General features: G+C 43.8%; 1 protein-coding gene across 4 annotated transcripts in view; it reads right to left on the bottom strand.

Moving 5' to 3' along the window:
- Positions 1-26,523, bottom strand: part of LOC144772342 (uncharacterized) — a 148,332-nt gene that overhangs the window by 27,243 nt on the left and 94,566 nt on the right. Inside the window, exon 2 of one of the 4 annotated variants that reach the window (XM_078656596.1) lies at positions 25,485-25,675. The exons of the other annotated variants lie outside the window; for them this stretch is intronic. The gene's annotated coding sequence lies outside the window, so the exon portion shown is untranslated. The remainder of the gene's footprint in view (positions 1-25,484; positions 25,676-26,523) is intronic. 4 annotated transcript variants of the gene reach the window in all.

Here is a 26,523-nt window from a genome sequence, read left to right as displayed (position 1 = left end):
ACATCATAATTTAACTGTCAAAGGAATTTTGAAAAATTATAAGAATGTATATAATGTACATAAAGTTAGTATTCACTTGTTGACTTATTTTGACAAACAGACTGGGAAAGTGTTTTAGGAAGGATAATGGCCGATCCACGGCTAAATTTTGTTTAGTTATATTAACAAGTACGCTGAAATAGCATTATATATAAAAATGTACTGTTGAGAGGATAATGATAAATTTACATCTCACACTTTAGTATACTTGTATAATCGAGTGGTTTAACGGTGTTATTTAACAGCATAACAGGTAAACAGAAAGTGATTACACTCCAAATGTTTGGACACCACTCCAAGATGGCTCTGACTAATTTCAGCTGACCAGTAGTCCTTCCTTTAACTAGGTGAATTTGTTTAAAAACATGTCGATGTCCGGTGGCTACCGACATCGAAAAAGGCTGTGTGCCGAAACGCAAGGGCGTCTGTCTTTGTCTGTTTGAAGAAATAAAGCAACCCTGGAAAATCGTAAATTCCGTGAGTGCGGGTGTTCTTTGGTATTTGTAGAATTGAGCAGAATATATATATATATATATATATATATATATATATATATATATATATAAAAAAACAGTATTATTGTATACAATGTTTTGCTATTATTGTAAAACAATATTTAATCCCTGATATTTTTGTACTTACCATCATAAGTATAGGATGATATTTTTGTCCTCTATATTTTTGGCACTATTTCTGTATCACAATATTTTTGGTCTCGATATTTTGACAGTGAACCCAAGGTGGCACAGGCTAAAATGGTTTCATTACTGGCCATCGGCTGTGCACCAACACAAAATATTTAATTAAGTCCTTGATGTTTTCTCTACAAAACAAATCCAAACTAAGCCTTTGACCTCATGGTCTGGGAAACTCTTCTATTAATTTTAGAGAAATTTGGATTTCTTACCCAGATTGCAGAGCTCATAAAGAGTATGTATTTTGAAGCGGGGAAAAGTTAATTTTAAATTCATCTGAAGAAGGGGATCTTAGAGATCAGTGGAGGACATGACAACTTTGTCCCCTTTCCCTGTGCTAGTTATCTTTTTCATAGGACTGATGGCCATAGCTATTCGGACCAGGATAATTCAGGCTGCCCAGCCCAATATAGCTAGGATCAAGGCGTTCGCAGATGAAGTCCTAAGTAGGAAATACAAGAGAGAGAATTTGAAACCTTCTCCAAAATCCAGACTCTAGGAGTCTATTAAATCAAAAATCAAACACAGAAATAAATGTAAGTAATTGTCCCTGTAGAGAATTTGTTACCAGAGCAATAAAGTTATGTGCATTATAATCCTAAACGTTATTTGGGGGTTAACTATACAGAAACTATACACAAGATATAGGGCCGAGTTTTTCAATCTGTGGGGCGCGCCCCCCTGGGGGGGGGCGCAACTCTCTCTCAGGGGGGGGCACGCACTCCATCCTAAACTCACCTTTGTTTTCCACTGTCCCTCCGGTGCAGCAGGCAATCAGCCCGGGGGTCTGGCGGTAATAGAGGCCTGTAGGGGGAGGGAGGGGAAATCGGTGTGGCACGACGTGCCCATGCTTTTGCTTTTGTCTATTTTGAAAAGATAATCGTCCCAAAAAGGTGTTGTTTCCTATAGCTGAAATGCTTCAGCTGCAGTAGAATTCAGTCTCCTCTGTTATGAAACCGAAAGCAACGAACATTTCAGCTCTAGGAATTAACCCTGTCCTGGGACTGTTAGCTCTTCCCAGAACGGAGTGAACGTTTCTCCTAGAATTACACAGACTTCTCCTGTGGTATCAATGCCCCTGTTTATAGCCTCATTCCAGGGCTGCAGTAACATCAGAATTTGCAGAAAACATTGTTTGTGCCCAATTTAGAATTCTGCACTGAGAGCTTGGACCTTAGATTGTAACCACTTAAAAATTCCAGCAGGGCACTTTACATAAACCACACCCTGGAGTTCCGTTGATTATACTGCAATGCATGTCCTCTGCTTCCACCTTCGACACGCCATGCACGGTTTGCCTGCTATGAATGTCTGCATTTCCCTAGTTCCATCTCCATTTTTTGTATTCTAGCATTATCTTGATTTGCTTTAAAGTGCAAAAATGTGACAAGATACCAACACTGAAATACAATACACAAATAGGGAGTAACATCTGCGGAGGCGTCCACTGTGCTAAACCTGCGCCACCCGAAACCCAGGGGTTTCAAAATGTATCAGAACGTTAAATCAATTGCCTTCCCTACAGGAATAATTAGACAATCACAGAGATCCCTTTCCACTGCTTCTGGCTGAGGTTTCTATAACCTTTTCTATTTATTCTAACCGTATGACTTTCATACTTCAGTATGTTATCTAATAAAGTGCGACGGGCACCTACGCTGGACCAGAAGGATGAATGTCCTCTCGGCTACACTTGCCTGGCTGGAGGCAATGCAGATGTAATTACCAGCATTCAAGGCCTGCACCTGAGAAATACTGGGAGAAAAGGGGAGGAGACTAAAAGTGACACAGTTCACGTCTTGTTTTCAGTTACTACACATCTTCCTTCAGTATAGGACAGAGGGGCAGCAACACCAATGGACTCTTGTTGTGAAATGTGCCCTAAACATTGGTTGACATGCCATTCCCACAATTTATTGAACATTCGAAGGTGATGTCCTACATGTGTGATGTTGCCTTGCTTCTGTCTCAGTGACCCCCAACCTTCGACCTGTGCTGTCTCGTGGAGCAGTAGGACACCATCAGGTGCGCAACGCCCATAGGACTAAAAGGGCTTTAGCTCCCCACCCCATTGTGTCTCAGCCCGGGCTGCCGCAGCCAGGGCCGGCTTTAGGGCGGTGCAACCGGTGCCACCCCACTGGCTGCTGGCTTCTGGGGGGCGCTGCGCTTGCAAGTACTCTCACACTGTCGCATCCCTCACCGTGCACTCACATGGGCACTCCTGCCACCCACACAGCGCAGGAGGTTAATGTGCCTGCTACAAAGAATGTGTACCAAGCAGATCAAAGAACTGAGTGTGAGCAAACTATGAGCAGCGCTAAAAAAAAATGCAATGTTTGTCAGAAAGGTGCTATAGAGAGATGAGGTGCATTGTTGGTGAGTGGTAGTGAGGGAATTCATGGAGGAGGAGGAAGTGGGGAGGGGGGCACCAAAAAAGACTGTTGCACTGTGTGCAACCAGTGCTAGGGCCAGCCATGGCTGAGAGTGTTAGCCCCCCACTCCCCGAAGTTCAGGTCTAGTTGCGCCCCTTACAAAGTATGGGCACGTTGTGCCCCATCAAGGTTTTCGTCCTAAATTACAAAAGTACACATTTACATGCACTGCAATCCAGCCTTTCAGGGGGGCCCTTGCTAGTGCCAGCTCTGATTTTGCCCTGATGGCCTGGAATAATTTCTAAACAGATTCTTGTAAATACTGTTTTTTTCATTTCTTTTTAATGTGATTGATGTGAGAGTCTATTACTATTTGCAGAGAAATGTGTTTGTTTGATGCAACAACCATAAAAAAGTTTATTTGGATCAGAACAGGTCCTCACAGATGAGAAATTGGAGGATGTCACAGATATTATGCACTGTCAAATTAGTGGGCTGCTGCGGTGTTACTACAGTGAAAATTCACATCACTATCTATGAATATTAGATGAAAACACTTTTAGAATTTCTGGATGTGGAGCAAATCTGAGGATGGCAGTGGCAAAGATCCATCCACAGACTGACCGTCTCTGTGGCGAAAAACAGGCACACTCATCACAATAATGATGGTGGTGTTATTATCCATCTATGTCATGTGTAAAACAAAGCATCCTAGTAAAAACAATTTGTGAACATTTGTCTTGGAAAACTGTGTTTTGAGCTGAGTAATAAGCCTCTGCCATTTAAACACACCTACTCAAAACCTGCAGTTTACTAAACACTCTTACTGTGTTGAACATTATTTGCCAGTTATGGCCACGAATATGGGGGTGGCGGTTGAATATTTAGTGTACCACATTCCAGAAATTTGTCGGGGGGCGACATCTAAAACAATTCAGCTGGGGGGGCTCAACCTACAAAAGTTTGAAGCCCTCTGATATAGAGGAACTTTATTTTTTGAATTGTGAACTCCTTGTTGCCAAAGTAAAAGGGTTGTGTTGGGATCTATGCCTCTTGGAACTGTGGGGATGTTGCTAGGAGGTTGGAATGTTGTGATTTGAATAGCAGACAGTACAGAAGAAGCTGTGGAAGGAGCTGGAGGTCTCTTTACTTCTAACTAATAAAGATCAACTTCAAATATCCACCCTGCATTGGAGTCATCTTTACATTGGCGACGAGGGAACCCTACACTCTGGCAGGGGCAGAGACTGAGACTGACCTCCACCCCTGGATGATACTACTGCTGGAATTAACAGTGGTATACAATTTACTCCTCCAACTTGGTTTCCTACTTTTCTTCCCAAGGCGGCGGCAACCTTGTGGTATGTACATTTTATTTCAACTACTGCTCTGTATCTGATTTCTGGAGAAGATAGAGCTTTATTCAAATTTCGGATTCTTTGACTGCCACCTGTGCGACTGGAATTTACTTTTGTTATTCTTGCCACATTTGCGCTTTACTTTCTCATTACTGGAGCGTTTTCTGGAGCATACTGAATTTGGGGAATTCTTGTAATCACCAGCTCCGTCCACCTTAATTCTTGGACTCCTCCAGATATAAAAGCTGTAGGATATGGTGGGAAGACCATTGACATTTTATGTCTCAAGTGGATGGTAATCACTTTTCAAAACAAAAAAGTATTTGGGAGAGTATATCTCACTAAGCAAGGGTCTAACTTGCTTGGCTGGCGTCACCAGAAAGATTTAGGGATAGTGCTAAATCCTAATGCTATTGAACCGGTTTCTTCATTTTCTGTTCTTAGTATTGATACTTTTGAAACAGATATTATGAAGAGATTCCCTATTGTTTTTTCAGAGAAGTTGGGAAAACTGAAGGGGTTTTCTCATAAGATCATTCTTGAGAAAAATGGGGTGCCTGTGGTTCATAAAGTAAGGAATTTACCACACTTAATGAAAGAACCCCTGAAATTAGAATTAGACAAGTTGTTAGATCTGAAAATTATAGAACCTAATGAAGCATCCGAGTGGCTCGCCCCCATTGTAGTCGCGCCCAAGGATGGTGGGACCAAAATTCGTCTCTGTGTAGACTTACGCGATTTGAATAAAAATATATGGGTTGATAGGCAACCATTGCCTAATATTTCTGAAATGTTGAGTGCCATGGGTGGTGGTGTGATATTTAGTGTAATTGACATGTCTGCAGCTTACCACCAAATTGATTTAGAAGAGAAATCAAGACACCTTACCTCATTTGTAACACCGCTAGGGGCATTCCGCTATTGCAGGATGCCTTTTGGTTTAGCATCAGCTTCAGCGGTGTTTCAGAGAGTGATGGAGAAGGTTCTAGAAGGTATTGGCAATGTTTTATGCTTTCAGGATGACGTATTAGTAGTTGGGAAGGATTGTCAACATCATGATAGGATTTTAACACAAGTTTTAGAACGCATGGAAGTTAATGGTCTGACCATAAAAAAGGAAAAATGTCAGTTAAAGAGAGATTGTGTAACGTATCTTGGTCATGAAATATCTGGTTTAGGTATTAAACCAAAAAAAAGCATAATTTCTGCAATTAATGATGCTCCTACGCCAACAACGAAAGATCAGCTAAGATCCTTTTTAGGATTAGCTGAATATTGTTCTAAATTTATTAGAAGTTTTTCGGATGTAGTTGAGCCCTTAAGGCGTTTGATGAAAGATGGTGTGGTTTTTGAATGGGATCAAGCGTGTGAGGATGCTTTCAAGTGTGTGAAAAGAGGAATTCTTCATGCACCTACTTTAGGTCACTTTGACGTTAAAGCCAAGACCTTAGTTACCACTGATGCTAGTGCTGTGGGGCTTGGGGCTGTACTCTCTCAAATATCTGATGGTGTGGAAAGAATTATAGGTTTTGCCTCTAGAAGATTACAAGGTGCCGAAGTATCTTACTCAGTAATTGAGAGGGAGGCACTTGCTTGTACGTGGGGAATTAGACATTTTAGATATTTTCTTTGGGGCTTGCCTTTCAGAGTGCGTACGGATCATAAGCCTCTCGTGCATTTGTTTAAAGGAGGAAGAGGTTTGGAAGGAAATGTTACCCCTAGAATATCGAAATGGATCTTATCTGTGCTTGAGTACAACTTTCAGATGGAGTATGTGAGGGGAGAGAAAAATGTTATTGCGGATTGTTTATCCAGAATGCCTGTAGATTTAGTAGATCTTGTAGAGGTTGATGACCCAGTGGTTAGTTGTGATGAGATTCTTGCTTTTGATAAGGGAGATTGGGAGACTGCCATGGCTGATGATCAAATAATTCTTTGGTTATGGGACATGTTTCTGGAGGATGGCCTAGGGAGTCCTCTAATGACGTTCGCCTAAAGGGTTTTTCTAATGTAGAAGCCGAATTGAGTGTGTCTGATGGTAAGTTGAGGAGGAGGAACAGATTGGTACCACCGTACAGTCTCAGATCCAAGATCATGAATATAGCACATGAAGGGAATTTAGGAAGGAATATGACTAAGAGAAGGATCCGTGAATCATATTGGTGGCCAGGGATGGATGGTGAAATTGATGAGTTGGTTAAGAATTGTCATGCATGTGCTGCTAGCGATAAAACGAAAGTCATCAGGCAACCTTCTCTTTCCTGCGTTGATTTTCCAATACGGCCATGGGAGAAATTAGCGATTGATTTCTTAGGACCGATTTATAATGGTCCTTGTAGATTATCATTCTAAATGGTTTGTAATGGAGTCTACTGAAAGTATTGACACAAAGAGAGTGATAAACTTTTTGGAAAGGACATTTTTAAATGAAGGTATTCCAAAAACTTTGGTATCGGATAATGGTGTGCAGCTGGTCTCGAGACAAATGAAAGAATTTTTGGATGGCATGGGAATCTGTCATGAGAAGGTTGCGTTGTTTAGGCCACAGGCCAATGGCCTTGTGGAAAGAATCAATAGATTATTGAAGGAGAACATTCAGTTATCCTTAGCGAATGGTTTGGTGTGGGCTGAGGAGCTTAAGAAGATGGTCTGGTCATATAGAATAACTCCACATTCGGTCACTGGTATCTCTCCATTTGTTTCTCTTAAAGGGCGTGAGCCAGGTTTGAAGGAAGTTCCGGGTTGGCTGAAGAGTAAGGAATGTGTGTGGGTTGACCGATCGAGTGTGAAAAATAGTGTTGTCAGTAAACAACGTGATTCTACACATTTGTACAATCTAAGGATGAGGGTAAAAGATTCAGATATACATGTTGATGATTGGGTTGTGACAAAGAAATGTGGAATTGTAATTAAGGGAGAAAGTAAATATTCTCAACCTAAACAAGTAAAATTTGTGAAGAAAAATGTTCTCATTTTAAGTGATGGTTCCGCTTGGAGCTGTGGCAATGTTGCAAACTGTAATGCTCTGTAAATTTTATTTACTCCTGTTTGTTTCAATTTTATATGCTTCATTTGTATATTTTCTTCTGATATTGTAATGGGGGGAGATGTGTTGGGATCTATGCTTCTTGGAACAGTGGGGATGTTGCTAGGAGGTTGGAATGTTGTGATATGAATAGCAGACAGTACAGAAGAAGCTGTGGAAGGAGCTGGAGGTCTCTTTACTTCTAACTAATAAAGATCAACTTCAAATATCCACCCTGCATTGGAGTCATCTTTACAGGTTGCTAGTAGAATCTGCTTCCACTCATCTTTTTGAAAAATTTGCTTTAGAAAAAATGGCGGTCCTCCCATTTTTCTTATTTCCTGCTTTCGGCCGCACCATGTATATTATACTCTACCTTTTTTAAGCATATAGGATCTATGTTTATGTCTTCTTTATGGCGAGATTCAAACGAAGATTAGTACTAAGCACTGTATACAGATGTGTGGAAGAAGGAAGAGGATTAGTGTTTTCTAATCTGAAAACATACTATCATGTGCACTTTGCACAGTATGCATTTTAAGTTTAGAAAGATTCATATATTGTGTTAACATTTTCAAAATGGACTGATTAATATGATGCTATGAGAGCCATATAAAAGATATTTTAAGATTGGCAAAGGGCCTTATGAGGAGTTCAGCGGCCCATGAACCTCATACCTGTGGTCGTGGTTCGACTGCTGTATTAAGAGATGTGCACATTGCGATTGCAAACACCGCAGCTAAACCGTCAACCCCGCCAACACACAGTCGACCACCAGGGTCACTGTCGGGGAAAAGCAGCTGCCATAGGGAGGTACTGAGGAGCTTCACCGCCATCCATATTGTGAGTTGGCTTACCGACGAGCTAACCATGACGTTGGAACCGCAGTCTTTAGGTCGGCGGAAATGAAGGATTTGGGGTGCATGCTCTCCCCTTTCCCGTTCTTCCCATCAGAGCTTGATGCAAATCCCTTTCCCCTGGTCCCCTCATCACAGCAGCATCTTCACCCCAAAGAATACAACCCTTTTTGTGGAGATCTACAGGTAAGTCCTTTTTGCACTATATACCCACTGCCTGGACTTCCCACATATGGGCCGGACTCCAGCAATGGGTAGGTGGTATTTTTCACCATGTAACATGGATATGTGTACATTCGACATGTACAGTCGAAAGTACACAAATACATCGATGGATATAGAAAACCATTGCCCACCACCACAAGATCGCCGCTGCCACTCTGCAGTCCCACGGTCACCTCGTAATACAGCAGTCAGAAGACAGCCAGCGCTGAGGAATTCTAGCAGCCGCAGGGTTTGGGCAGTCAGACCATCAAACTCGTAATCAGGACTACAACCACCTAAAAAGGTCCGATATAAATCACTACAAGGTTTTGGTTTTTCTTTTTAAAAGAAAGCTCAATTTTTTAAATGTTATTCTATCCCACATAGTAATCCAGAATCTTACTTGAACTAGGTAGAATAGGAAAATGAAATTCCAATAGCTCAGTTGATAATGACCAAGTGGAAGGTTAATGGCTTTAAGAAATCAACAGGTTGTTAAAGAAGTGATAAATAAAAAACTTGAACTGAAATTTTACTCCTGATCTCCTTTGATAAGCCTCAGCTTCACTGGTCTTATAAGGCGCTTTATAATGTGTTAAAGAACACTGTTGCCCAAAAATTAATCAGTAGTAAGGATCTGGTGATTAACTTAATTGACATCCCTTACTCTATGAAGCTAGGGATTTGGAATAACTATCTTCTGTCAATTGATCAAATACACATGTGCCAGAAGATATCTAGTAAATGGGTGAAAGACAAAGACGTTGTCAACCCGGGAAATGAGGGGTAAAATTAATCAATTTATTTTTTCTGTGTTAAGCGGTACCGACTTTCTCAACATGTAATTATACTCCAAGTAGTTAATATATCAGACCCTACAGTTCTTAAATAAAATTAATAGAGTGTGAAAGCCAGTTCCACATTATTTGGCAATATATTAAACTAGATAATTTTGGGTTTTCTATTTTTAAATGCTTGCAAGATCAACTACAGTGTTGGATCCCCCCTCATTCTATTCTCACCTTGTTTGGTTTTTACCCAACTCAAGAAAAAATTTACTAAAATGTCAAAAGTTGTTTTTTATATCGATCCTCTATATCAATGTTGGTGGCACTATCACTTTTATTGCACACATGGAGGACGAACTTAATTCCCTCTTTTGCTGAATGGTCTATAAAAATGCAGAGCGTTAAAGAGAATCGGTTAGCTGTTCTAATGGGCAATATGACAAAATTTAGCAAATTGTGAGATCGTTTTGTGGAGGATATAGAAAGCTGCACCTATGCATGAGATGCAGGGAAATTTTATATATGGTACAATGGTGTTCTCTTGGGGGATTGCCCTGATGTTATATTTAAACATCTATGTATTTCGAAGGTAATTTTGTGGGGACTGTACACAATTTTGTTCTCTTAGGGAACCGGAAAATTGAGAAATAATCATTTATTTGTGGTATTTATAGCTGTATCTATGAATAATGATCGCTAGATGTATTTGAATTTTTGACTTGATGGTTTTGGTAATAATGTCAAAAGTTCCGATTATAATTGTACCTCTGACAAAAAGAAAATTATTTTGAAAAAGACATCCAATAAAGGAAACCAGAGACATGAATTTTTAAAGTGCCAATTATTAGTCACTGGTAACCAATGAACGGTAAACTAGACACGATTACAGGCGTATCGTGATGGAGTGCGGATCTGGTATACCAAGCGGGTTAGCCCTGGTCACAGATTTTACCTTCTGTATCTGAAACGAAAGACAAAATTCTCCAGTGTGGCAAGGTTCCAGGCTGTATCTTCGAAAGTGGTCTGAAAGCCAGATCGTTTTGGAATGCAAAGCAAATTTCACTCCTGTCAAAGTCATCAAATTGGGCTGATACTTTATCACCCGGTCTAGATTTCTACATTCGTAACTCCTCTAGCAGGGCAGTTCTGAAGCTGATGAAGCTGCATCAAAATTGAACATCTGTGAGATCCCGCTGACGCTCTGGAAGCCTTGAAATTCAAACATTGTTCTCAGTCTAAACTTTTCAGAGTTTCTGGAGCAGCTCCACTTGGTCACTTCTTAGGCTCCTATGAATTCAGGGGCAGCACTTCGGGCCAGGGCTCACTCCAGCAGAAGCCACTAGCAGGGTCCAGGCCAGTTCCAGTTGCTACCAGTCATCTGGGCACCTCAGGAAAAAAACTCTTGAAGTTTGTTTTGTCCATGTAGCCACACAAGATGGCAGTCAACTGACCTACTTCTAAGTGCTGGGTACAAGTGAGAGCAGGTCTAACCCTTCAGGTCTCCACACACATCTCCAACAGCAGGTCCAATCCTCTTTTGTGCTTCTGCAAGTCCACAGTTCTTCTGAGCTGTGGGTTTCTGAGGGTAGCCGTTTCCACATTTGCAGCACATCCTGCTTGCCTTACTGCAAACTATCGAACACTTCACCATTCTAAGAAAAATCCAAGATGCCGCAGACCTCAGGAGAACTTGTGGGGCAGCCAGGTGTGTATTTATGGAAATGAGCACTTACTTTGGTCTTCTTTTCCACTTAATTATGAATAAGGCTGACTGTGTCCCGTTTTTACTGATTTTTACAGATAAATCCAGATAGAAATCAACATTTTTCCTGTCTGTATTTATTTTAAAAGCGGAAAAATACAGAAAAGGGTGCTTCTTATGGGTGACTTTCCATGCCGTCTCTTGTGATTTTGGGGACATGACAGCTCGGCAGATTGACAGCATGGGAAGTTAAACAGGTTGAGATTTCCCTAAATACAGGCATATGTTAACATATATGTGCAATATAATGCTGATATTTACCTATGGGTGTAGTGTTTCACTATATTTGACTGCTTAATTTGCTAAAACACAATAGGCGGCATTGTATGAGTGCATGTTTATCAGTTAAATAAATGTAGAAATATACCATTTTACAACTCCATTTATTCGTAAAACAAAACCAATACGGATAAATGCCAATCAGATGGCCAAAAATGTAATATAGATAGATAAATACAGACGGAAATGTTAAAAATACCATAAAACCGGGAGTCCTAATTATGAACTGGCATGCCTCACCCTAGTAATTCCAAGTTAATGTTGTACCTAGACTGTCCCCAGCTGTCCTTCCTTGGATGACAGGAGTCACATTTCTAACCACCAGGTCTTCCGGAAAAAAGATCTAAGCCTTTGCTCTGGCTTTGAGAGATTCTAGACACTTCGTTATTGGGGCATTGATAGGGACAAGATGTCAGCAAGCTAATGCTAAGTAGCCTACTAAAGGCACAAGCAGGTAAAGTATAATATTATAGTATATATTTTTAATAAACATTGAAAATAGCGTTTGAAGCATTGCTGTAGCTTTTCTCAATCTAAAGTTAGCAGATGTGTCTTTTTACCTGAACTTTAGTATTTTCTCACAGGATATCTACTGCCCTAAAAGGGAAAATGTTACTTACTCAGAAAGCATCTTTTTGTGGCATGCAGTGTTGCTACATTTGCTTGGAATAACGTGCGTAAAACTGCTTGACCAACATTAACTTGTTGCTGGGCCATATCGTCTACACAGTAATGCTTGGTAAATGTGTGCGGTGTAGTCCATGTAGCCTTCCATATGTCCGTTATGAATTTATTTTCCAAGAAAGACATGGAAGCTCCCTTTTTCTTAGTAGAGTGAACTTTGGGAGGAATAGGGAATGGTCTTTTAGCTTTGGTATAACATAGTGTATACGTTTTACAATCCAGCGTGAAATGTCCGATTTAGAAATCGCTTTACCTTTATATAACTTTGAAAATGCAACAAAGAGTTGTTGAGTTTTTCAAAATGATTGAGTTCTATCAATATAATACATGAAAACTCTTAATATCTAATGTGTGTAAAGTGCTTTCAACAACTGAGTCTAGTTGGGAAAAGAACACTGGCACTGGATTGGTTTAAGTGGAATTGGGAGAACACTTTTGGAAGGAAATTTAGGGTTGGTACGTAGTACCGCCTTGTCTTTATGAAGTTGAAAGAATGGTTCTTCTAGTCTAGAGTTAATGCCTGAAGCTCACTAACACGTCTGAGTGAAGTGATTGCAGTGAGTAATGCAACTTTCCATGAGAGAGGGCATGTGCAAAGAGATTCAAATGGGGACTCATTAACCTTGTTAACACAATGTTGAGATTCCAATCAGGGGTTGGTGGAACCCTAGGCAGGAGAACTATTTTGAGGTCCTCTAGGAAAGCTGTAATTACAGGAGTTCTCTGTTTTGGAGATATGGTGTGACTGCTACTAGGTGTGAGATAGCAAAAGACACACAAATGATGAACGGAATGAGGAACAAATTAAAACCTTCACTCCTAGTCAAGAGATCTGGATTAAATCCATTGTTCTTTCGCTCACCATGCCAACCCAGTTTAGACCCGGCCATATGCAAATCAGTCTTGACCCTGCCCCTCATAGGAACAATCCAGCCCGAACTAACAAGCCAGGTCCTACCTGAACCAGAAACGATCATCCAGGGACTGGTTTCAGGGTTTCACCCCCTCATCAGCCAGTGACACAGTGAGCCCCCGGGACCCACGTCTGGGCATACACGGTGCACTTAAGGGTGAGAAAGCAAAATACATACAAATGATGGACAGAATGCCGAAAAAAATCAAAACATTCGCCCCCAGTCAAGAGATCTGGGTTAAATTATTTGTTTGTGCTCACCATGCCACACCAGTTTAGACCCTGCCATATATAAATCAGCCTTAATCCTGCTCCTCTTGGGAACAGCAGAGCCCGAACTGCCAAGCCAGGTACTCGCTGGACCAGAAACATGAATCCTGGGCTGGTTTTGGGGTGACACCCCTCATCAGCCAGGCTAGCTTGAATCCAGTGGCATAGTGAGCCTTGGACCCACATCTTGTGAGGCCTTAAGGAAGTGAAAGCTAACGCAGACATTTGCAAACGCAGACGGTAACAATGTATTTCGTCATTGCCTTTAATGGATTAATATGTATTGAATGGCAATAGGGTTATAGCAGGCTCTAGTTGTGGGTTTTCTTGCCTCTTTGACAATGTACATACATTGATGAGGTAAGTTTAAATATCTGAATTCTAAGACCTCAGGAGCAGGATTGAAAGATAAAGAGATCTGGGGTTTGGATGCATCACTGCTCCCTGGCTTTGGGTTAGAATGTCCTGCCACTTGGGAAGTACCTTGTGTGGGCCTACTGAGAGTTCCAGTAGGGTGGTAAATCCTGGATGTCTAGCTCATGTGGGAGTTAGGATGAGGGTTAGAAACGTCGGCTGCAGTTTTCAAATCACAAATATAAGCAGCGGGAAATGTGGACAAATATATGCACAAAAACCTTTATCAATTCATTCATAGTGCATTGCCCTTGGACTCAGGGTGTGGGGAACATGGAGGCGCAGTTTGGGCATTTTATATTTTCTGCCGTGGTGAACAGGTCTATGTCAGGGTGACCCATTGTTTGAAGAATGGGTGTAGGGCTGGTGCATTGAGCTCCCTCTCATGGACTTGATGTCTCCTGCTGAGAAATTTGTTGTCCACTCGAATAGGTGAATGTTGTGTTAGAGAGCATATCTCCAGATGGTCTGTGCTAAGTTAGATAGCTGGGGTGACCTGTTTTTGCAGATAATACTTGGTAGACATGTCGTCTGTCTTGATGAGAACCACTTTCCCTGTGAGGTATGGAAGGAATGCACTAGGTGACGTGATATGGAAATGAGTTTGACTGAGTGTCCAGTGGACCTAAACAGTCATCTGTTGTGAGTGTGCTCCCTAACCTGTGAGTAATGCGTCCGTTGTGCTGATCCTCTGCGGAACTGGGTCCAGGAAAGAGCGTTTTTTTCGAAGATTGTTGAATTCCACCACTGCAGAGAGTGGTAAGCTTGATGGCTGATCAAAACTAGATCTTCCAGCTGACCAGACACTTGAGACCATTGATGCACTAAGCATTTTTGCAATGAGCGCATATTGAGTCTGGCATGAGGTACTATGGCTATACATGATGCCATGGTCCCTAGAAGACGCACACCTGTTCTCACTGGTGAGGCTGAAACTGTGGGATAAGCATTTGGAAGGAATGAATCCTTACGGCGTTTGGGTAAGCTATCCCCATATTTGAGAGGAGGATGGCTCCCAGGTTAGGCTGTATTCGAAGAGGCTGCAGGTAAGTTGGGACTGCATTGATTGTAAAACATAGTGGGTGAAGTAGGTTTATTGTAGTTTGAGTGTGCAGAAAATATTTGTGATGTGTTGCGCTAAAGAACGATGATGGATTCAACCCAGATCTGTGACTGGGGTGAGTGTCTGAAACGTTTCAGCGCTCCGTCCGTCATCTCCTTGTGTTTGCTTTGATTGCCCTAAGTTGGCAAGGTATGCCAAGACGTGGGTCGCTTGCTCACTTTGCCACTTGATTCAAGCTAGCCTGGCTGATGAGGGCTGTTAGCCCGAACCGGTCCCAGGATACTTGTTTCAGGTCCAGGGAAGACATGGCTTGGCAGTTCGGGCCGGACTGTTCCCATGAGGCACAGAGCCAAGACTGATTTGCATATAGCTGTGATGGCTACGTGGGCTAAATAACAATGATGGATTCAACCCAGATCTGTGAGTGGGGGTGAGTGTCTGAAAAATTTCAGCGTTCCATCCATCATCTCCTTGTGTTTGCTTTGTGCTTTTGGTAAGCCAGTCGTCCAAGTAAGGGAAAATGTATATGCTTTGTCTTCTTAAGTGAGCTGCTACTGCTGCTTAGCATTTGGTAAACACCCCTGGGGCTGTGGTGACCCCGAATGGAAGCGCTTTGAACTGAAAGTGTGGTCTGTTATACACAAAACTAAGGTATATGCTGGGTGAATTGGAATGTGAAAGTACGTGTTCTTCAAGTCCAACGCGGCCATGAAGTGGCCATGTGGTAGTAGCAGGATAACATCTTGAGGAGTGACCATGTGAAAATGCGGTGTACCTATTTAAGGGTCTGAGGTCCAGACTTGGCCTTGGAAACCCATCCGTTTTGGGTATTAGGAAGTAAATTGAGTAGACACCCTTGCCTTGTTGGTGTAATGGCACAAGTTCTATCACTCCCTTTTGTAGAAGAACTTGTACCTCCTCTTTGAGCAGCTGCTGATGGTCTGCTGGCAGTCTGTGGTGTGTGGTGGAATGTCTGGATGTGAACTCCAGGCAATAACCATGTTGGATAATACCCAACACCAACTGGTCGGAGGTAATATTCCTCCATAAGGCAAATAAGTATTGGATTCTTCACCTGACAAGTGTTAAGTAATCTGCAGGAATGGTGGGCAGGTCAAGGTTTTGTGGTGGCACCAGATGGTTTTCAGAAACCACCCCTGCCTCTTCCCCTAGAGTAGCTGCACCTGTATGGGCCTTTATAATACTCCCTAGGCGATGTAGTTTGCGACTGGGGAAGCTGATGTAAGAAGGAAGTGTCAGAGAATGTGGTTTTCGCTGCTCCATGATATGAGGGGCAACAAAAATTACCCTGTTGTGCACGTGTTTGTACAGCGTCGGCCAGCTTAGCTACCAAGTGTGGGTGGGGTGGGGTGGGGGGGAGGGGGAGCGGGGCTTGCGAGGGGGCGAAATAATAAGATGAAAAAAATCTAAACTTACCTCGAGTCTGGGTCCCCCGTCTTCTCTGCTCTTGCCTCCGACAGGAAGCAGGCAGCCAGGCTTCCTCCCCTAAGCCAATCACAACACTGCATTGCAGCCTTGTGATTGGTCTGAGCACCATGACATGGCACTCAGTCAGGGGCTAGAGGGTGGGCATGTTCTCCATGCAGGCTGTACTGCAGCCTGCATGAAGAACAGGGAAGTACGCATGACTGCCGACCAAACAGTCATTGCGTACTTTGCAGTGGGCTAACCACTCATCCCCTGCCCTGCTCGGAGAGCAGAGCAGACCCGCCTGCCGTAAAGCAGCAGGACACGTTAGGAAGCATAAAATGATAATAACTTACACGTTATTATCATTTTATGTTTCTCTTCTTCACACTGCTTAAAAGTGGGGCGACGGTTATAGCGGAGGAGCTACCCGTGTTGGCAAAGCTCCCATAGCTTTAGCAGTTTCATTGTCTTTTTTAAAATTTTTCAAGTAGAGTGCCTACTTGAGGGCCAAAAATGTGTTCCCCCATCAAAAGAAAGAGCAAGAATATTTTGTTGCACTTCAGGCTTGAAGCCTGAAACTTTAAACCATGCCTGCTGGCAAATTAGAACACTGTTATTAATGCCTTGTGCAGCTGTATCTAGAGCACAGTGAATAGATGAGTTAGCAATTAATTTGCCCTCAGAGGCAATCTCAAAAACAGTGGTCACAGGCATCTACGGGGAGGGGGTGAATGGGCAGGGGCAAAAAAGTATTCCCCCCAAAAAACTTACCTGAAGACGAACACAACATCCTCTGCACCGGATGTCGTCTTCCTTCGACAGCAGCCCGGCCACTAGGAAACTGTCTTGACCAATCGTAGTGCTGCTTGAGAGCAGTGCCCTAATTGGAGAAAGCAGCTCACTCGGTGCCCCACAGCGCTCTTGAGGCCTGCACTTGCTCTAACCCCGCGGTCATAAGACAGAGTTAGAGTTAGAGGGTTAGAGATGTTTAAAGTGTGCATGTGTGGCTGGCCATCGCAAGACGGCCGGCCATAAACACATGCACATTTTAAACAGTGCATTGAAAGCCCTCCCTGCTGATGTCACTCAGCAGGCCATGCCCCGTCCTGCCACTCAGTTCGTGATGGGGGATGGAAAATAAAATGATAATGAATTACCATTTTATTTTTCATCTCTGGGGCTTAGGGGGTAATGTAACTTAGCTGATGCTCCTCCTCAAAGCCCGTTTTTATACTTCTGTGGGAGATGCTGGAGGAGCATGTGCTAAACTGGGACGTAATGTCGCCCAAACCAAACAAACAGCTAGGGTTGCGCCTTCTTGGCGGTCCTTTAGTTGTACCAAATTAATCATTGTATTCTTATAGGGTCCCCCAACTAGCCCACCAGCTACCTCCAGTAAGCGCCACCGAGCTGCGATGCAGAGAGGTGTAAAAAGGGGCCTGGCCTCTGAACACCTCTCTGCAACGCAACTCCCTGGCACATACTGGAGGTACCTGGTGGGCTAGTTCACCCCCAGGGACCCTCCAGATTGAAGGGAACTTAATCCCCCACTTTACAACGTGCCAGGGAGTGCTTTTGCACACTTGCTACGTCAGGCCCCTCCCCGCACCACTGTCTAAACACGCCCCCGTGCGTTGTAAATTGGGGGATTAATTCCCCCTGAGTCCTAAGGGTCCCTGAGGGCCAACCAGCCTACCAGGCACCTCCAGTGAGCACCACAGAGCTGCGTTGCAGAGAGGTATAAAAAAGGGGAATGGCCTCTGAACACCTCTCTGCAACACAGCTCCCTGGCGCATACTGGAGGTACCTGGTGGGCTATTTGGCCCCCAGGGAACCAATTTACAACGCGCCAGGGGGCGCATTTGCCGAGTGCTCCAGGGAGGGGGCGGGGCCTAACCGCGATGCCGGCTTTTTACATTTTGATTTTTCAAGGGGGGCTGTGTGGCCTCCCTTCTTTACATTATTTGTGGCCCTGGGGACCCCATCCCCCAGGGCCTGCTCTTTTTTTTCTTTATTAAAAAAACAAAACGGGGAGGGAGTCACGCGGCCCCCCTCCCGAGGCCAATTGCGGCACCGAGGACCCCATCCTTTTTTACAAATTATTTTTGGGAGGGGGGGGGGGGCGCTGGTCACCCTCCCGATGTCATTTTCAGCCCCAGGGACCTCATCCCCCGGGCATGGCCAGTAACATTTTTCTTTTTTTATATATATTTGGAATGGGGGCCATGTGGACCCCATACCCTGGGACCAGCCCTATCCACTGGGCACCAGGGGGAAAGCAATTGTGCTTTGCTTCTTTGAAGCGAGAGCTGGTTTCCCGCTCTCGCTTCAATGAAGCAAGCAGTTTGCAATGACAGGGCGGCAGCAGTGTCCCGAGGGTGGGCCCCCCGGGACACTGCGGGAGTTGGCCCCGAGGCTGGCGGTCCCCAGGGCCATTAAGGGCTCCAAGAGGGTGGGGGTCATGCGGCCTCCCTCCCATCGTTTCAAAGCCCAGTGTCCTGCTACAGACCCCCATATCTGAACATGAATTATGCCGGGGGGGTTGGCGGTCCCCGGGGCTTAGGGGGCCTTGGAGGCCCCCCACACATCAAAAAAGAAGCCCCGGGGGTGCGGGCCCCGGGGCAGCAGGGGGGCTGTGTGCCCACATGAATAATTTATAAAAGCCCCAGGGGGTGGTGTCCCTGGGGCTTGGGGGACCTTGGAGGCCCCCCACACATTAAAAAAGAAGCCCAGGGTCAGTCCACGGGGCTGCAGGAGGGCCAAGTGCCCTGCCGCACATAATTTGAAGCAAGTCCCGGGAGTGGCGTTCCCCACATAGATTTCTTACCATGTCCCTGGGACCGGGCCTCATTGAAATGAAGCGCGGGATGCAGCGCTTCAATTTTTTTTTTTTACCCCGGATTCGCGCACCCCACGCGAATTCAAACGATATAAAAAAAAAAAAAGCTTTTTGGAGCCCTGGGGATCCTTGTGCGACCCCCTGAGGAGGCAAAGGGAGTCAGGGTGTTTCTACCCTGCCCTTGCCCCCTTTTCTTTTTTTTCACCTTTCTTTTACTGAGTCACAAGATGGCTGCCAACACTTCCTGGTTTGGATTGTTGACAGCCAATTCGAATAAAGCTCGTGGTCGGGAGGGTTCGCAAATCCACCGCTGCCCTAGATATCGAAACTTATTTTTTTAATTTCTCAACAACTACTGAACGGATTTACACCATTTAAAAACAAGCATTTACAATGCAATGGTCTCGTCTTTGTCATTATTTTTGTTTTTAAAACATATAAATAAATGGCATTGTCATTTACAATGCCAATAGCTTAATCTCTCGCAAATGCGAGACCGATTGCATTTGCACCCACACAGACACAGAGCCCCACACAGAGCCACACACACCGAGCCACACACAGAGAGCCACAGCCACACACACAGAGCCAAACACAGCCACACAGACAGAGCCACATACACACACAGAGCCACACACACACACAGACAGAGCCACACAAACACACAGACAGAGCCACACAAACACACAGACAGAGCCACACACACACAGACAGAGCCACACACAGACAGAGCCACACACACAGACAAGCAGAGCCACACACACACAGAGCCCAACACACACACAGAGAGCCCCACACAGAGAGCAAGACACACACACACAGAGCCACACACACACACACACACAGAGCGACACACACACACACAGAGCCACCCACACACAGAGCCAAACACACACACACAGAGCCACACACACACACACAGAGCCCCACACACACACAGAGCCCCACACACACACAGAGCCCCACACACACACAGAGCCCCACACACAGAGTGCCCCATACACACAGAAAACCACACACACACAGAGAGCCACACACAGACACACACACAGAGAGCCACACACACACACACACACACACACACACAGAGAGCCACACACACAGAGCCACACACACACAGAGCCACACACACACAGAGCCACACACACACAGAGCCACACACACACAGAGCCACACACACACAGAGCCACACACACACACACAAAGCCACAGAGACACACACCCACACCCTCACCCCGGGGAGTCTCCTTATTTAGAAATGGGTTATTCGAGGCCCCCACCAACTCCCAGAGCTCACCTGTTGCTTCCCTCAGTCTAGGTCAGTCACACGCCCATCTCTGCCCAGTAACGCCCCAAGGAACAGAGGCAAGAAAAGCGAACACAACCGAGGAACAGACGCAATAAAAACGATCACAAGCAGGGAACAGAGGCAAGGAAAGCGAGCACAAGCAGGGAACAGAGGCAAGAAAATCGAGCACAACCAGTGAAAAGGGGCAAGAAAAGCGAGCACAACCAGGGAACAGAGGTAAGGAAATCGAGCACAACCAGGGAAAAGAGGTAAGAAAAACTATCACAACCAGGGAACAGAGGCTTCACTTACCGGCTCGGAGGGGGGAGGGAGGGACGGGGGGGCGGGGGGAGTCTCTCTGTTGCGCAGCCGGTCTCCCTTCCTCGCTGGTCGGCTCCCACGGGACTTTTCCTACCGGCACTCGAGGAGGCGGGGTGGGCTCCTGACCTCCTCCCTCGAAGACTTACTCGGCTGCCGGGGGCGAGTCTCTGTTGCACGGCCAGTCTCCCTTTCTCGCTGGTCGGCTCCCTCTTCAGAAGCGGTGGGGTCAGGCACCGTCAGTGTGCCTCACGCCCACTCCGCAGCAATAGGCAGCAGGGCTCTCTCTTCTTCTGGGGCTCCTTCCAGCGCATGGGAGCCCCGGGAACACTCGCGCTGCTTCACTGCCTTCACCCGGGCCCCCTCCTGGGACCCGAGACTTTTCTAGCGGCACTCGGCTCTTCCTCTGAGCGCCTCCTCATAGCTCGCTTTTTAATGCCGACACCATTTAAAAGTACCCTGCCTCAGCCAGGTCGGCACTTCAGACCCGCAATGGTGGCCGTTCCCGGGCTCCAGAGCCCCCACAGATTGCTGCACATTTGTGGAGGCAGCAAATAGGATTCTTGGGGCGAGGAGCGAGGAGGATTCTTGGGGAGAGGAGCGCTCCGGTGAGAGCAACCCTGCAACAGTCTGTTTCCACACGTGAACCTCGGACCACGCCATGAACAACACCATGTTTCTCTGAGGTCCAGCAGAAATGGATCTAAGAAACGGCTCGTCATTTTCAGACGGGTGGGGGGGGGGGGGCGTGTTTTTCTTTCTCCCCTCTTCCCATTGGCTAGAATGTAAACAACGGGCATGTTTTGACTTGTTATTGTTTACATTCCAGCCAATGGGAAGAAGAGAGAAAGAAGCACAAAAAACGCCCCTCAATCCAAAAAGGACAGGGCTTAAATTGACAAACAAACCTCTTCTCCAATGGCTAGTCGCCATTTAGGAAGCCAGCCAATGGAGAAGAGGGGCACAATTCAGCCCCATACTAAGAGACATAAAATCTCGCCAGCGGGACTGCCCAAGCGCCGCCTACGCTAGCCGAGACCTAAAAAGGTCGCTTTCTGAACCAAGCACTACCTTTTTGCCAAATTTGGGGTAATTCCGTGCAGTAGTTTTGGCTGTAGCCATGCCCAAAGTTCACTATGGGAAACTGATTTTTTTACTCAGATTTTTTGAATTTCTAAGCAACTACTGAACGGATTTACACCATTTAAAAAATGGGTCGCTTTCTGAACCAAGCACTACCCTTTTGCCAAATTTGGGCTAATTCCATTCAGCAGTTCGGGCTGTAGCTCGTCTCAAAATTTCCTATGGAAATTAACATGAGTAAAACGGGTTTTGGGCGACTGCCAGTAGGAGATATATATATATATATATATATATATATATATATATATATATGAGATGTCATCAGTGATGTCCTTTGAGATGTCATCAGTGATGTCACTGACCATGTCATGAATGATGTAATATGTGACATCATCAGCAGTGGATTGCGGGTGCGCGAAATATAGTTAGTACAACTAACTATATAAGAGCAATTTCAATGGGTTTTTAAATGCTAATTCCTAACTATATAAAGCCTGAAACCTATGGTTTTTAAGTGAATTTGCAAGGTTTTTTAAATGCTAATTCCTAACTATATAAGGCTTGAAACCTATGTATTTTTCAGTGAATTTGCAAGGTTTTTTAAATGCTAATTTCTAACTATATCAGGCGTGAAACCTATATTTTTTTTCAATAAATTTCAAAGGTTTTGTAAATGCTAATTCTATTAGCGAATAACGTTTATATATGTTATTATCCTTCTGGGACCACCTGAGCAGCCATCTTGTTTCTCAGGAGAAATGAGGCACAAGAGAGCACAAAACAAGAGTGGAAAACGCGAAAAGGGGCAGGGTTGAGACCCCCTGACCCCCTAGCCCTTCTCAGGGGGTCCCAGAAGGACCACCAAGTGCAAAAATATATATATATTTTTTTAATTGCGGGGTACGCGCACGGTACGCGTACCCTACGCGTACGATGCGCGTACCCCGCAATTTTTTAGTTTTTTGCCCTTGGGGGACCTTTTGGGACCGCCTGAGAAGGGCTAGAGGGTTGGGGGGTCTCTACCCTGCCCCTTCTCGTGTTTTCCACTCTTGTTTTGGGCTCTCTTGTGCCTCAGTTCTCCTGAAAAACAAGATGGTGGCCAACACTTCCTGGTTTGGACAGTTTGGAATGTTGACAGTCGACTGCCAGCCAATCAGAAACTCGCTCAAGCACGTAAGGGTACGCGCACGTACGCGTACCATACGCGTACGGTGAGCGCATATAGATATATAATTTGATCAAATTCAATTTTCTCAACAACTACTGGAGGGATTTTCACCAAATATAGAAAAGGCACTACTGCATACCTGTCTCTACCATTTTGCCAAGTTTGGTGTAATTCCGTTCAGCCGTTCGGGCTGTAGCCGTGTCTAAAGGTCCCATAGAAAATGCCATTTGAAAAATGTCAAATTCAATTTTCTCAAGAACTACTGGATGGATTTTCACCAAACATAGCAAAGGCACATCTGCTTACCAGGCCCTACCATTTTGCCAAGTTTGGTGTAATTCCATTCAGCCGTTCAGGCTGTAGCCGTGTCTAAAGGTCCCTATGGAAATTAACATGGGGAAAAACACGTTGTGTGACCCCCCTTTTGGCCCCTGCTTGACGAAGGAGGTGAGCGGAGCTGGCCAAAATTCTGGAAAATTACACACAGATTCCTCAATCGGCACCAAAGTTATTCCCAATATAATGTTGAGCGCATTTAGATATATAATTTACTCAAATTCATTTTCTCAACAACTACTGGAGGGATTTTCACCAAATATAGAAAAGGCACTACTGCATACATTTCCCTACCATTTTGCCAAGTTTGGCGTAATTCCGTTCAGCCGTTCGGGCTGTAGCCATGTCTAAAGGTCTCATAGAAAATGCCATTTGAAAGATTTCAAATTCAATTTTCTCAAGAACTACTGGAAGGATTTACACCAAACATACAAAAGGCACTGCTGCATACCAGTCCCTACCATTTTGCCAAATCTGGTATAATCCGTTCAGCTGTTCAAGCTGTGGCCTTGTCAGAATGTCCCTATGGAAATTAACATGGGGAAAGCACGTTTTGGGACCCCCCTTTTTTCTCGGCCCCCGCTTGACGAATCCCCCCGAAACTTTCAGGGAAGAAGCGGAGCGCAGCGAGGCAAATTTAAGGAAAATTACAGGCAGATCCCTCAATCGGCGCCAAAGTTATTCCCAATAGAATGTTTTAAATTTCCTAGGGTAACTAGGTCCTAACTATATATACCTGCTGGCGACCGCCAGTATGTTATATATATATATGTATGTTATATATATATATGTATATATATATATATATATATATATATATATATATATATATATATATATATATATATATATGCGCACATACATCATATAGGAAACAGTTTAGGACTGGGTTATTGGGAAAGTGTACGGGAATGAAAGTAGGGTAGACTCTCGGGGGAAACCCCTTTAAGGAAGGTCAACATGATCAAAAAGAAGAGCAGATGTCAAGGTTAAAGTAGGACCTTGCTCCCAAAACAGAAGAAAATCTGAGGCAAAAGGTGGGAAAAACTACAACCTGGAATAATTGTCATGATGACTTCTACTGTGCGCTCATCCTTTGACACGTAATGTATCACTTGCCCTGTACTGTCCCTTCTTGCACAAGACAAAAAAAAAAAAAAATTGGGTTATTTTAAAAATAAAAGAATGGGGACTTACCGGTAGCTGCCAACTGGAAAATAGAGTTTAGGGAGATGGTGCTAAAACTTTTGAAGACATGCAGGATGAATAAAACAGATGATCCAATGACTAATGACCACATGGGAAGCTCATCTTGGTTAAATAGATGACATAGATTGGGAGGCAGCCCTCATACACCCATGAGAAATAGTCATTTATGCAAGACCGACTGATACAATTGAAAGTACTGTACATAATATACAAGAGAAATACTGAAAATGGTTAGAGCACAATCACCAAATTCTCTAAGGTACGAGGGGATCCTTCTTCCACACGATTGTGAACAGTCCTTTGATTCAGAGACACTGGAGGGATATAGTGGGCAATCTCAGCAGTATTGGGAGTTCCCTTTTTCGGGGACCCCACCCTCACTTTGCAATATTGGGTATTCCCTGTTGGTATATCCATGGCTAAACAGCTGTTCTGTACATGGATTCTTTTGCTCGCAAAACGTGATATAATGTGACAGTGACAGAGAAAAACTGCTCCAAAAAGGGTAATGTGGCTAGCAGGGATGAATATCTGCATGTAAGTGGAAAGAGCAGTGTATGAAGGATGGGACTGCCCTAAAACTTTTGAGAAAGCATGGGGAAACTGGAGAGCATTCGATGGTCTTAATTGGGAGACACAGGAGACTGCAGAAACTTATTGAGTTGAATCAATATGCAAGGAAAGAGCAAAAGTGGAGAGGGTTGGTTGCGGGGGTATCGAGAGCTGTATAATGTGAAATGTTTACTTATACAAGTGCTGATCTTATTACCAATATTGATAGTGTACAAAGGCATAGTGAATTGTTGGATGTTATTGATATTAAAACACAATAAAAACAGTTTCAAATTAATCAAAAATAAATGTTTGCTTTCTATTTCGTGTACGGTTTTTAATTTCAACCTAGAAAATGGTACTTCCGGTGCTTAATTTGTACTTACATGACTGATGGTAGCCTAAAGCTGTGTTCAGAGACCTGTGATGGTGCCTCTTAAAAGTTGGCTCGCCAAATGCGTAGAGTTCAATCCACCTCATGCCTCTTTAATCACCCCCAGATACCCTCTACCCGTTATCTCTCCTCCAGCTTCCTACCTTTGTGATGGTCTTTCAGTCTTTTCTTTCCTCTTTCCTCTCTGCTTGTTTTTCCCTTTCTTGCTGCTGTTTAATGTCTGATGAAGAAAAATAAGCGCCAGCTGCCAAAGGTGAGTGCTGGTGGGAACACTGGCAGCCACTGACTGTAATTAAGCACTGCCACTATCAAACACAAGTTCTGGATTCCACTGCTGAACACCAATAAAAAGAAAGTGGGTTATTAATTGGTGTAGATGTCAGTCCACCACAAGGAATAAGGCCACAAACTATTTTTATATGTAGTTAAAAATGTAAAACTAAACAACGCTCCAGCATTAATAACAATTACATTTTAAATATAAAATATTAAATTAAAAAACAAATTTACATTTTTAAATTTCCTTTAAAGTAGAGGAATGTCTTAGTATGCATATAAACTATTAAAAGTGATTTATATAAAAGCAATTGAATTTAATGAAAGTTAATGTTACATTAATATTTAAACTCGAAAAAGACTACATTACGTTAAAATAAAGAGGTTTAATTTTTAGATCATTATTTTAGCATTCATTTAAATTTCTTGATATTTGTAACTATTTTAATAGTTTAATTTTACATTATTTCCTATGGGGTTTTTATTTTAAGTCCCTAACTACAGGAGGGTTTTGCAGTGCAGGTAGTTGGCTATATGTGGTGCTACACTTACTACTGTGTTGGTTCTTTTCAGCTGTATCAATTTTAGAGGTGCAGTTTGTGAATTGACCCGAAGGTATTTTGAAGGAGGATGCACGTTGCTCCCTAAACCACCCCCTAATCTTCCCAAAACTCCTCCTTAGTGCTCCCTTAATCCCTCCCCTATATAAGTAACGAATCCATATTTTCCATCCACTTATCCCGGTCAATCAACATTTATGACTAAGACGTGTACTTAGGTGTCTGGGGACTGTAGTTTGGCAGAGATTTCCACACCCCAAAAAATAATAGGAAAGGTAAAACATCTGCACACAGGTTTGTTAACAGCATTTTGTCCTATGTTAGTACTAGTATAGTAAGACTAATA

The sequence above is a fragment of the Lissotriton helveticus genome, chromosome 8, assembly GCF_964261635.1.
Source record: "Lissotriton helveticus chromosome 8, aLisHel1.1, whole genome shotgun sequence".
NCBI lineage: Eukaryota > Metazoa > Chordata > Amphibia > Caudata > Salamandridae > Lissotriton > Lissotriton helveticus.
The sequence above is the reverse complement of the archived record's forward strand: the minus strand, read 5'-3'. Positions and strand labels throughout refer to the sequence as shown.